We start from the raw sequence: 12427 nt of genomic DNA, 5'->3' as shown, positions 1-12427 counted from the left end.
GCAAATTCAGTACCTTGTATGTGAGAAATTCATTTTAAAACAATGCATCGGTTTTTCCTTTTGATTATATGGCGGCAGAATGACCTAGGAGGGAGACGGCGCGTGCACCGCCGGCACTGTGTGTGTCCTCCCCGCCAGGCAGAACGGGGCCACGACCACTCCCGAGGGAGCACACACACACACACACACACACACACACACACACACACACACACACACACACGGGGGGGGGGAGAGAGAGAGAGAGAGAGAGAGAGAGAGAGAGAGAGAGAGAGAGAGAGAGAGAGAGAGAGAGAGAGAGAGAGAGAGAGAGGTTTTCTTCATAATTTATGTAGTGCAGTACTTTGCTTGCAGGTATTATTTGATTATTTGATGCTATTGATTACCACTGTGGTGTATTGTGCTGAGGTACTGAGATTTAAAAAAAGAACTGAACATTATATTTATCCTCCACGATATAAAATTATCACGCTGAAAGTAATCATGTGATGGAGAAAAGCTCTTCTGTTCTGATATATGTACTCGCTGATCGCGCTTTATAATATTCTTTCACCACGGCTCTAAATATACCTTCCGGAGCGAGCACTGCGGTCTTGTCCCGCGAAACGAGTGTTATGATTTTATGAACGACTCCAGACAAATCCACTGATCCACGCGTCTGGTCCGGGAAAGTAGTGGTGGTGGTGGGGGTGGGATAGTGTCATCCAGGGGCGGCGGGGGGTCGTAGGCTGGGATGGGGTTGGATGAGGTGCACACTGCTACGAGACCTGGAGAGAGAGCCAGTCACCCCTAACGCACGGACGAGTTAGGTTCTCTGCCGCGCGCGCTCCCCATCCCTAGTGCTTATGTTCTAGTGTAGTGGTGATTTTACCTGGCCGGAAGGTGCTCCCCCGCTCGTGGCGACGGACTGAAAACCCGCCAGTGTACCTCGTTGCTGTGAATCATGTGAGTTGAAAAGGCGAGGCAAAAGTTTCTATATTGAATTTCCACCTCGCAAAATTTCAGCTGTTGGATGTGTTTTTACGTTTTGCAGAGAGACAAGGGCGATGTAAGATGAGGCCCCAAAAATGTGCCCAAAGTGTTTTATGTTGTTGCGGGCGGCTAGCAGTGTGTGTGTGTGTGTGTGTGTGTGTGTGTGTGCTCAGGTAAGTTAATATGTTTCTGTGAACTCCGGATAAACATTGAATTTCTGTCTACCTGTCAGTCTGTCTTACTTTCCCTCTTTTTTTATCTGTTTCTGTCTGTCTGTATATCCGTTAGTCTATAATTATGTGTGTGTGTGTGTGTGTGTGTGTGTGTGTGTGTGTGTGTGTGTGTGTGTGTGTCTCTGTCTGTCTGTCTGTGTCTATATCCGTCAGTCTATAATTATGTCTGTCTGTGTGTGTGTGTGTGTGTGTGTGTGTTTGTTTCTCTCTCTCTCTCTCTCTCTCTCTCTCTCTCTCTCTCTCTCTCTCTCTCTCTCTCTCTCTCTCTCTCTCTCTCTCTCGACAGGTAACGTCTAACAGAAATGGATTAATCATGGTTTCCGAGTCCTTGGAATTATCACGTTCTGCGTACACACCTTTGAGATTATATAAGTACTTCATGTGAATATGTATACTGTGTGTGTGTGTGTGTGTGTGTGTGTGTGTGTGTGTGTGTGTGTGTGTTGAAGCACAATCATGGGTTCGCAAACACACTCTCTCTCTCTCTCTCTCTCTCTCTCTCTCTCTCTCTCTCTCTCTCTCTCACACACACACACACACACACACACACACACACACACACACACACACACACACACCCACACACACACACACACACACACTCATATCGCCACCAGGCTTACACACACACACACACACACACACACACACACACACACACACACACACACACACACTCATATCGCCACCAGGCTTACACACACACACACACACACACACACACACACACACACACACACACACACACACACACACACACACACACACAGCTTTTGCCTCCCCTGTTTTTCTTTCCGGTTGGCTGTAAAACATTAAGTCAACCATTTTTTTCCTCCCTCCCTTTTTCTTTCCCTTCTTGCTACGTCACCATGAATTTCCTTCCTCCTGCAAACCTGTCGCTCGCTGAACCCTTTTCCCGGAATCAATATCTGTTTTTTATGAAGGTGTCGAGAATTTTGCCGTGTTTGCTTCCTTGAAGGTGTGTGGCTCCCCGGAGGCTGGGCTGGCTAGGAGAACATCGGGTGTGTGTGTGTGTGTGTGTGTGTGTGTGTGTGTGAGAGAGAGAGAGTGTGTGTGTGTGTGTGTGTGTGTGTGTGTGTGTGTGTGTGTGTGTGTTTTGCTCTGTACATTCACATAACTCATTTACCTGTCTATCTGTCTCTGCCTACCTCTGTTTATTCACTTCATGCTCCTACTAGTCTGTCTCTCTCTCACTCTGTCTATCTGTCTGTCTGTATCTGTTAACCATGTCACGCTTTTACCTGTCTGCCTGCCTGCCCGGTTATCTGTCTATCTGTCTATATATCACTTTTTGTTCACGTCATTCTCTTACCTCTCAATACGTCTCTATGTGTATCTTTGGTGCTGTCTCTCTGCCTTATACTGTCTGTTAGAATCACGTTCAGTATCTGTCTGTCTGTGTTAGTTGTCTACCTATACCTGTCTCTTTCTCTGTGTGTCAATCTTTCTGTCTATCTATATTTGTTCTGTATCTATATTTCTGTGTTAGTATGTCTTCCTCCTCGCATTTATCTGTCTTCCAATCGATTTTTCTCTTCTTTATCTCTCCATCTACTTATTCCTGTCTTCCTATACCTGTCTCTTTCTCTGTATGTCAATCTTTCTGTCTATCTATATTTCTGTCTGTGTTAGTATGTCTTCCTGCTCGCATTTATCTGTCTTCCAATCGATTTTTCTCTTCTTTATCTCTCCGTCTACTTATTCCTGTCTACCTATACCTGTCTCTATCTATATATATCAATCTTTCTGGCTGTATCTATATGTCTGTCTGTGTTAGTATGTCTTCCTGCTGGCAATGATCTGTTTTTCCAATCGATTGTTCTAATCTTTATCTCTCCATCTACTTATACCTGTCTCTTTCTCTGTATGTCAATCTTTCTGTCTATCTATATTTCTGTCTGTGTTAGTATGTCTTCCTGCTCGCATTTATCTGTCTTCCAATCGATTTTTCTCTTCTTTATCTCTCCGTCTACTTATTCCTGTCTACCTATACCTGTCTCTGTCTATGTATATCAATCTTTCTGGCTATATCTATATGTCTGTCTGTGTTAGTATGTCTTCCTGCTCGCAATGATCTGTTTTCCAATCGACTGTTCACTTCTTTTTCTCTCCGTCTACTTATTCCCGTCTACCTATACCTGTCTCTTTCTCTGTACGTCAATCTTTCTGTCTATCTATATTTTTTTATTACTCATGTGTCTGTGTGTTTCCCGTTTTGCTTGTCTGCCACTCTGTTGTCCTGTCTGTTCGCGTCTGTCTGTTTTTCTTTCTGTTTATATAATGATTACGTGTATGTATGTGTGTGTGCATATGCTTTTGTGTACATAAATATCTGTGTACGTATATGCATTTATCCATGTCTGCCTCTGTGTGTGTGTGTGTGTGTGTGTGTGTGTGTGTGTGTGTGTGTGTGTGTGTGTGAATATGCGTCTTCATCTTCTTCCTTTTTTCTCTTCATCTATTTTTGTCGCGAATCTTCTTTTCATTTTATTTACCCTTTCTTTTCAGTATACATGTATTTATATATTTCAAGGCATCGATTCTAATTAGTACTGATGAGTCTTTTGTATGGGTTGATTAATTAGTTCATATATCCTGCTTCCTAAATTTATCTATCCATTTATCTATCTGCGTTTGTTTATTTATGTATCTTTATTTATTTTACTATTTCATATTGTTATATCTCGTTTACCTCTCTGGCAGTCCTTTCATCTATCAGTGGTAATGGATGATTGTATGTACGCATGTTTGTGTGTATGAACGTATGTATGTGTGTATGTATGTATTTATGTATGTATTGCTATCTATATGTGGCTCTTCCTGACTCTATCAATCAGCGAATCAATCAGTCAGGCAATCAGGTAGTCGGTCAGTCATCCAATCTGTCCATCGATCTCTTCATCTCTATCTATCTCCATGTATCTATCTGCCCATCTATGTGTATCCATTCATCTACATCTATCTACCTGTATTTATTTATCTCTTTACATTCATCTGCATCTATCTATTCAGTCATGTTTATTTGTTCCGTCTCAGTATTTTCTGTCATTATTCTTGTTGGCTGTTCTTATTATTAGCCTTTAAGTCCTGCGGGAATGTAGCCGAGCCAGGAAATGTATCTCCGGCTGCCTCGCCTCTCCGACTACCTCCGGGGACTCCTGAGCCTCCACCTGCCTCTCCCTCCCTCCCTCCACACAGCGATTTATCTAATTATGTCAGTGTATGTCAAACGCTGCTCTCTCTCTCTCTCTCTCTCTCTCTCTCTCTCTCTCTCTCTCTCTCTCTCTCTCTCTCTCTCTCTCTGTGTGTGTGTGTGTGTGTGTGTGTGTGCTCATGCAGCAGCCTATGTTCGATCATTCAGTATATCTACATCTGTCTGTCTATATGTTTGCCTGTCTCCATATATCACTGTTACTGCCTGTGCATTCAGCCATTCACTCGCTCATTCACTTCCTATCGACCAGTTTGCCAGCTGCTGATATTCCAAAATTGTCTTGGCCTTCAAAAATCGAACAAAGAAGTTTGCCAACAGTTTGCAAACAATCAATCATGTGCTGGGTGACTGGAGACATGAAGTCTATCATTATATAATTTCCGAAAAAGTAAACGACGGATGCCATACACTTTTAATATTTTCTATGTCGGCGTATGAACAACATATGCAAGACTCAAGCGCACACCGCGGGCACACCAAATTACCACTTTCCCGGGCACACACAGGAAGTTGGTGACAGCCAAAGAATAGTTTATGGAAGATCGGTGTTCGGCTCCTGAGGCCAGCGAGGTGAGGTGAGGGAAAGCCGCCGAGCCGCCTAACTCGACTAAATGATGATTTATAACCTACAGCGGCAGAGGGGCACTAAAAGGATCAATATATGTCTACTAAGAGAAAATAAATGTAACCTCATTTGGAACAATAAAGGGTTTGATGGTTTCTGAAAAAAAAGCAAAATATCAGCTGAGGCGAGAGCAGGGGGGTGGGTGTGTTTGTACTTACCTTTAAGAAGTGCTTTTTCCAACGATTAACACAGGTGGTGAAAAAAGGGCGCGCCAAGCTCCTCATCGCCTGCCGCTAAACGCTGGTAACAGGTTTATGTGTTGGTGGTAAGCTAAAGCTCCGTTAGTGCTTGTTGGCCGCCCCCGAGCACGTAGCCGATGGCCCCTGGGCCGAGCCGGACACACCGTGCTGGCGGCCTGCACGGAAACAACAGGTGCAGAGAGGCTGTTGCCCTCACTGAACCCGCGCCGAGAAGCAGATTAATGAAAGTGGCTGCATATGTGCGCCCCGAAAAATGAGGGCAGAAATGTTTCCCTATATTGGCCTAGGGTTGCTGGCGGCGGTTATTGTTAAATATTTACTCCATCGACCCTGCAAGTATCGACAGCTCCCGACAACAAACACGCGGTGCCGCCAGATCAGTGCCTCCCGCAGCGACATTACTTCCGTCGCGCTGGGCATGGGCAGCGCTAAGCGGCCTGACATCGGCAGAAAAAATAATAACGCGACAATTTATGTTTACACACTGCGTCCGCACGTAACTTCTATCACGTGTTGCAGCGACGCAATCCGGCTTAACGTCGCTTTGCCTCGGCTTCCCGGGCTTTATGGGAGGAAGACATTCGCTGCGAGGCTTGTCGATATCGGCTTCCTCGCGCCCTTGTTGACTCGTCTCCCGCCGACGTCTGGGCGAGGCAGCGGCCCTGTGCATTCCTTAAAACGGCTCCACGGCAAATGTACCGGTATTGTAGTGCGTGCGTGTTTGTCTGTGTGTGTGCGTGTGTTCGTGTGGGGATGTGCCTGTGTGTGTGTGTGTGTGTGTGTGTGTGTGGGTGTGTTTGCTTGTGTGGGAGGTGTTTCAGAGCTATTAATGAAAATCGGTGCTTCTTGTGATCTTCAAAGAGACTCACCTTCTCTCAGCAGGTCTACACGCCTGATTTTTTCTCTTTTTCAGTGCAAGGAGTTCAAAGGCTAAACGAAGACCTGAAAACAAGACTTCTGCTCGGGGAGATAAAAGAGGGAGAAGAACTATTTCCGTCCAAGCGACGAAGCTGCGTTTTATCAATACTCTCAAAAATTCCTTTGAAACTCCAATAAGTGAGTTGTTCTCGCACTGTTTCGCGCTCAATATCCATCGTTCCCTTTAATAAAAGTAGCTGTTTGTGCCGGCATGGGTCACGAGATGGACTGCGGGGAGGGGAAGGGGTGGGTTGGAGGGGGGGTCCAGCGAGAGAGAAATCGGACCAGCTGGAGAAAGTCATGTGCTACAGTTCGGTCCTTCGTAACCCCTCCTGAGCTCACCTTCCAATTACCACGTGAACCCCCGTAAAATTAAATCGCCCGTAAAAATTATCCCTCCCCCAATGGCTACGATATTTTCAGTTAAGAGATAAATTTAACGTCTGGGGAAGCATGTAGCACTCGACTTCCTAAACTTGGCCTTGAAAGAATCTTAAAAAAAAATAGAATCAACTTTTCCGCGAGTACATACGTGACGTGCCTGGGCCTTGTTGTGATGTCTTGAGGCGTGTGTGTGTGTGTGTGTGTGTGTGTGTGTGTGTGTGTGTGTGTGTGACTGGTATGGAAATTTTTACAGTATATAAGAAAGCAGAGAAGCCGAGAGTATGTATATTCTTCGTAAAACAATAGAAAGAAGAAGCATATACCCGTGTGTGTGTGTGTGTGTGTGTGTGTTTACTCGTTCCCTTCTGGCCAAGCGATCCCCCTAACTCGGCCAGGCTTCATCCTTCCTCCCCTTCTTCCCTCTCTCGCACACTCTCGCCCCCTCTCCATCACGCTTACGCCCTCCTTATCACAGTTTTGGCGCGGCTCTCCTCGTAGTCACAGTGGCCCGGTAACGCAAGTAACAGTCCGGTAAATAGACTGTTAGAGTGGGTAATGGTCGGTTAAGGAAGGAGATGCTCGCCCCAGCTGCGTCCATCACGTGAAGATGAATGGTAATATGCCAACCATTAGGCGACTGCTGGAGAGAGAGAGAGAGAGAGAGAGAGAGAGAGAGAGAGAGAGAGAGAGAGAGAGAGAGAGAGAGAGAGAGAGAGAGAGAGAGAGAGAGAGAGAGAGAGAGAGAGAGAGAGAGAGAGAGAGAGAGAGAGAGAGACAGAGAGAGAGAGAGAGAGAGAGAGAGAGAGAGAGAGAGAGAGAGAGAGAGAGAGAGAGAGAGAGAGAGAGAGATGCAAAGACACAGACACAGACACAAAGACACAGGACGAGCACACAGAGAGAGAGAGAGAGAGAGAGAGAGAGAGAGAGAGAGAGAGAGAGAGAGAGAGAGAGAGAGAGAGAGAGAGAGAGAGAGAGAGAGAGAGAGAGAGAGAGAGAGAGAGAGAGAGAGAGAGAGAGAGAGAGAGAGAGAGAGAGAGAGAGAGATCATATAGTTCCGAGTAGGATTGTCTCGTCTCAGCTCCCGATCGATGTGTTGGAATGAATCGCCGCACCCTTGACCTGAACATAAATGCTTGCAATGCGTTACTTTCCGAAGGCCGCGTCCTTCACCAAAAGCTGGGAGTGAGTGCATCCATTCCCGCCCCGAGCTTCAAGGACGGGTTCGTTTGGCTGGTCTTGTAACGTTACTGGTCGCGTTCTGCCTTGTCCATGGCTTGTCGAGAAACACACACACACACACACACACACACACACACACACACACACACACACACACACACACACACACACACACACACATAAATTGACGGTAATGCAAGACAGGAAAATATTTTACATTCTTTGACTTATTTTTAATGGAATTGATATACTGAAAATTTGTAATGCAGATAGCCTTTGTATATGATCTCACTGCAATTAAAGAATAAAAAAAAAACATGTTCTGACCTCGATAATAATTATTTCAGTTTCTCTTTTTTGACATAAAGCCCAAAGATTTTTTTTTCATATACCTAACATTTGCCATTCCACATGTTTGCTTCCCCGCCGTCAGTAATGTTTTATGGTACAGTGGTTTTTGTTTTGAGGAAAAAAATAATGAAGGTTTTGCTAAAGATTTACTTCCTGAATTAGGGACAAATGTTTCCTTTTATACGACTTTTTATCAGTATTATCAAAAGCAGCTTCTACCTTTACTGTGAACATGGTTACAATGCCTGGTGTGTTGCTATGTGCACTTTGGAAGGTGTCAGGGGATGAGGGCTCCTTACAGAATTGCCAGTGTTCATGATCACTCAGTAACTTAAACACGGGTGTATATTTGCGTAGAGTTTTACACGACACCTCCCTCAAACATGTGTGAAATCTGCGTAGAGTTTCACACAGTACCGACCTCGCTGACTAAGTGATGTACGCCTAACCTGGGGTGGTCAAGGTCGTACAACCATCGATATACGGAGTCACAGCCACGGCGGATGTCTGAGGGAGGGAGGTTATGGGTGACTAGCGTGTTTGCACTGCTGCTTACAGTAACTCATCGCGCTCCTCGTCATCAGTAAAAGAAATCGTGATATCCTGGTGAACTTATTATTGATGTTTTTTTCCCAATACACTGCTTCCTCTCAGGTGTGTGTAATGAAATATGGATAGACAATTCACCTACACGGCTATCTGACCACACTATAAACATTTAACATTATTCCGTTGCTTTTCCATATGTGCGTCACTTTTAACCTGGTAGCTGCGGGGATCATGTTTCTTAATGGTCCCTCTAAACGAGAATAATGAGAAAAAATCATCACTCACACAAACCATTTCATAATATATATCGAAGCATTTGCGATCAGTTTATATTTCATCTATTTTTTGGGGTTTAAATCATGGCACAAATTTGTCCCGTCGCTGCTACACGGTAAAACCACAAATTTGGCCCGTCGCTGCTACACGGTAAAACCACAAATTTGGCCCGTCGCTGCTACACGGTAAAACCACAAATTTGGCCCGTCGCTGCTACACGGTAAAACCACAAATTTGTCCCGTCGCTGCTACACGGTAAAACCACAAATTTGTCCCGTCGCTGCTACACGGTAAAACCACAAATTTGTCCCGTCGCTGCTACCGGGTTAAAGAGAACTGGATCAGCCTTGCCAGTCTACTTGAGTCAGCTGTGTAGTGAGGTGACAGTCTTCGTGGCCGCGCCTTGAACGAGTAATCTTGCCAAATCTTCAGCTTGATAAGGCGACCACAACGGCATCGCGTACCCCAGAATGAAGCTTTAATGGGCTGTTAAATTGGGGCGAGACGACGTTCTTCTTCTTAAGTTTTCTCGTCTCAAAGTACGGCGCTGTGTTCCTCTTTCTTTACCGCTTCGTTGTTTTACTGATGGTCGTGCTGCGAAGGATTTGACGCCATGGAACCTTTGAAGTCTTAATTCTGAATATATACTTTGTCTACTAAAAACGGATATGCCATGTTATAATGCTAAGGGTTTTCTCGTTTTGTTAAAGTGTACTGAATATCATGTGCCATCCCGTAGTCTTGATGTTAGGTACCGAGGTTTGTGGAGTCTGTAAATCGTGCAGTGGAGTTATTCAGCATTGTCGTATATTTTTACTTCTTTAAATATCTACCTTTGCTTTTGTCAGTCTGTTGGTATATATCCTTCTACCTATTTATCTTTATGCACGTAGCCTATAACTCTGCTTGATGTCACAGTCTATCTTCAAATATGTACAGATTTCACATCATTTCACCACAACATAATACAGGCGACGAAAAACATTATCGAACCCACAGACTTTGATCCAACCCGTCTTGGAATCTAAATATACAATGCCTAACGATCTGCTAAAGCTATGGACTTAAAAGATAATTACGGCTAAAAAAAAGTATTGGGACGGTTTTAGAGATTTAGACATAACAGACAATGACGAATGAGATACCCTTCTTTAGAGATATATTTTATTCTGCACTGCACGGTGAATATATATAGTTTTATTATTTTATTTATGTTAAGTGAGAGATATAGATAGATAGATAGGTATAGAGATTGAGATAGATAGATGAGAGAGAGAGAGAGAGAGAGAGAGAGAGAGAGAGAGAGAGAGAGAGAGAGAGAGAGAGAGAGAGAGAGAGAGAGAGAGAGAGAGAGAGAGAGAGAGAGAGAGAGAGAGAGAGAGAGAGAGAGAGAGAGCTTCTATGAAATTTAAAAGTGCACCGACCATTCACTTTCATATTCTTATCCGATTTTCCAACATATTCGTCTAGACTCTCCTGGGAGATGCAAAACACTCATTTTTCTTTCTTTTCCTCCTCCTCCTCCACCTCCTCCTCCTCCTTCTCTTCCTTTTCCTGCTCTATTTTCCCCTCCATTCCCGACTCCCTCCGTCAAGATCATCGTTGCCAGAAGCTCGCGTCGTCATCCCAGTGTTACCATATCGGGAATTGACGCGTCGGGGGAATGCTGGAGACGCTTGGTGCCGCGTGAGACTCTTGATTCCCAGGACCAAGTGGCGGTGGCAGGTGTTGAGCGAGGGGGGGGGAGAGAGAGAGAGAGAGAGAGAGAGAGAGAGAGAGAGAGAGAGAGAGAGAGAGAGAGAGAGAGAGAGAGAGAGAGAGAGAGAGAGAGAGAGAGAGAGAGAGAGAGAGAGAGAGAGAGAGAGAGAGAGAGAGAGAGAGAGAGAGAGAGAGAGAGAGAGAGGAGAGAGTGGAAGAACAAGCGAGAGAATATGTATTTTGATCTGTCTATTCATATATCCTTGTACGTGTGGGTTAGAAAATATGGTTATAATAGTAATAACAGCAGCAGTAGTAGAGAAACCGAGAGGAAGAAGGAGAGAGAGTGGAAGAACAAGCGAGATCATATGTATTTTTGGTGTATCTATTCATATATCCTTGTACGTGTGGGTTAGAAAATATGGTTATAATAGTAATAACAGCAGTAGCAGTAGTAGTAATAAAAATGACAATAAAAATCACTCATGTTGTTATTTCTTTCATTTCAGTGTCATCAAAGTGGGACAGACAGACAGAGACACGAGAGGAGGAGAAGAGGAAAGAAACAACCACACACACACACACCAATGAACAGTGAATAAAAACAACCCACAACAACAACAACAACCAAATAAACAGATAAATAAACCCATAAACCACAAAACACAGCCATACCTAACTTGGAAGGCCACGAAACACTCTTGTGGAAAACGCGAATATCGGTGCCGAGGGATAAGAAAAGTGACGAACATTAAGACCGGCGGAGAGAGAGAGAATATACGAATGAAATGCCCCGGGGAATATATGTAACATCGACGCTTTAATGACGGCAGGCGCCCACCATCACTGCAGGTTTTTGGTCTGGGAGTTCCTGTGATTGCTGCTCTCACCCGCTCACTCCAAGTTCCTGCGCCACTGAACCGGAAAGGAAAAGTTTGATTAGTAGTCTGAGTGAAGGTGGCCGGAGAAAAAAAAGAGAGAAGAGGAAGAGAGGACGAAGGAGAAACGCCGAGGGTGGAAGGAAGGTGTGGAAGGAAAGAAAATTAGAACATGTCTTTAATAATAATAATGTTGGAAAAGAAATTGTGGTGGTGAACAGAGCTACTGATTTTTTTATTTCCTGTGGTGGTGAAGCGAGAAAAAAAAGAGGGAGAGGAAGCAGGAGAGACGCTGAGTTTGAAAGAGTGTAGAGAGAGAGGAATTGAAAACATCTTTACTATATAAGTTGAAGAAATAATTGAACACACGGATTTTGACTTCTGTTCGAGGTGAAACTGTAGCAGAGGAAAAAGGGGAAAAAAGAAAACGAGTGAGGGGTGTTGAAATAAAGTGGGCGTAGAAGGAAAATATAAACGTTTCTAATATTCTGAAACATAGCTACTCCATTTTAACCGTGGAAGTGAAGCTGTGGGAGAAATAAAGTCGAGAAAAAGACGAGGGAAGGACGCTGAAGGTCAAGGTGTGAAGGGAAGGGGAAGGAAAATATGTCTTTAAACTGTTGTAAAAGACGCCGAGCGGTGACTTATTGATGGAGATGAAGCCGCCGACATGAGCGCGCGCATCCTGAAGTGAAATGTGTGAAGTGATTTTTTTTTTATTTCCCCGAGGCTAGACTTACTGACATACGTGTATGTAAATCTGATGGAATTAAATTTGTCAACATCCCGCATCAAAAGGAAAATATGTGGAAAGGCCGTAGTAATTTCTATTCACAAACTATTTTCCAGGTGGAGGTTATGAACAGCGGAAAGTTACTGTCGGCATAAAAGAGGGAAAAAACAGCATTGCGATAATATACAAATACACA

Source organism: Eriocheir sinensis, chromosome 47, assembly GCF_024679095.1.
Source record: "Eriocheir sinensis breed Jianghai 21 chromosome 47, ASM2467909v1, whole genome shotgun sequence".
Lineage (NCBI taxonomy): Eukaryota > Metazoa > Arthropoda > Malacostraca > Decapoda > Varunidae > Eriocheir > Eriocheir sinensis.
The sequence above is the reverse complement of the archived record's forward strand: the minus strand, read 5'-3'. Positions refer to the sequence as shown.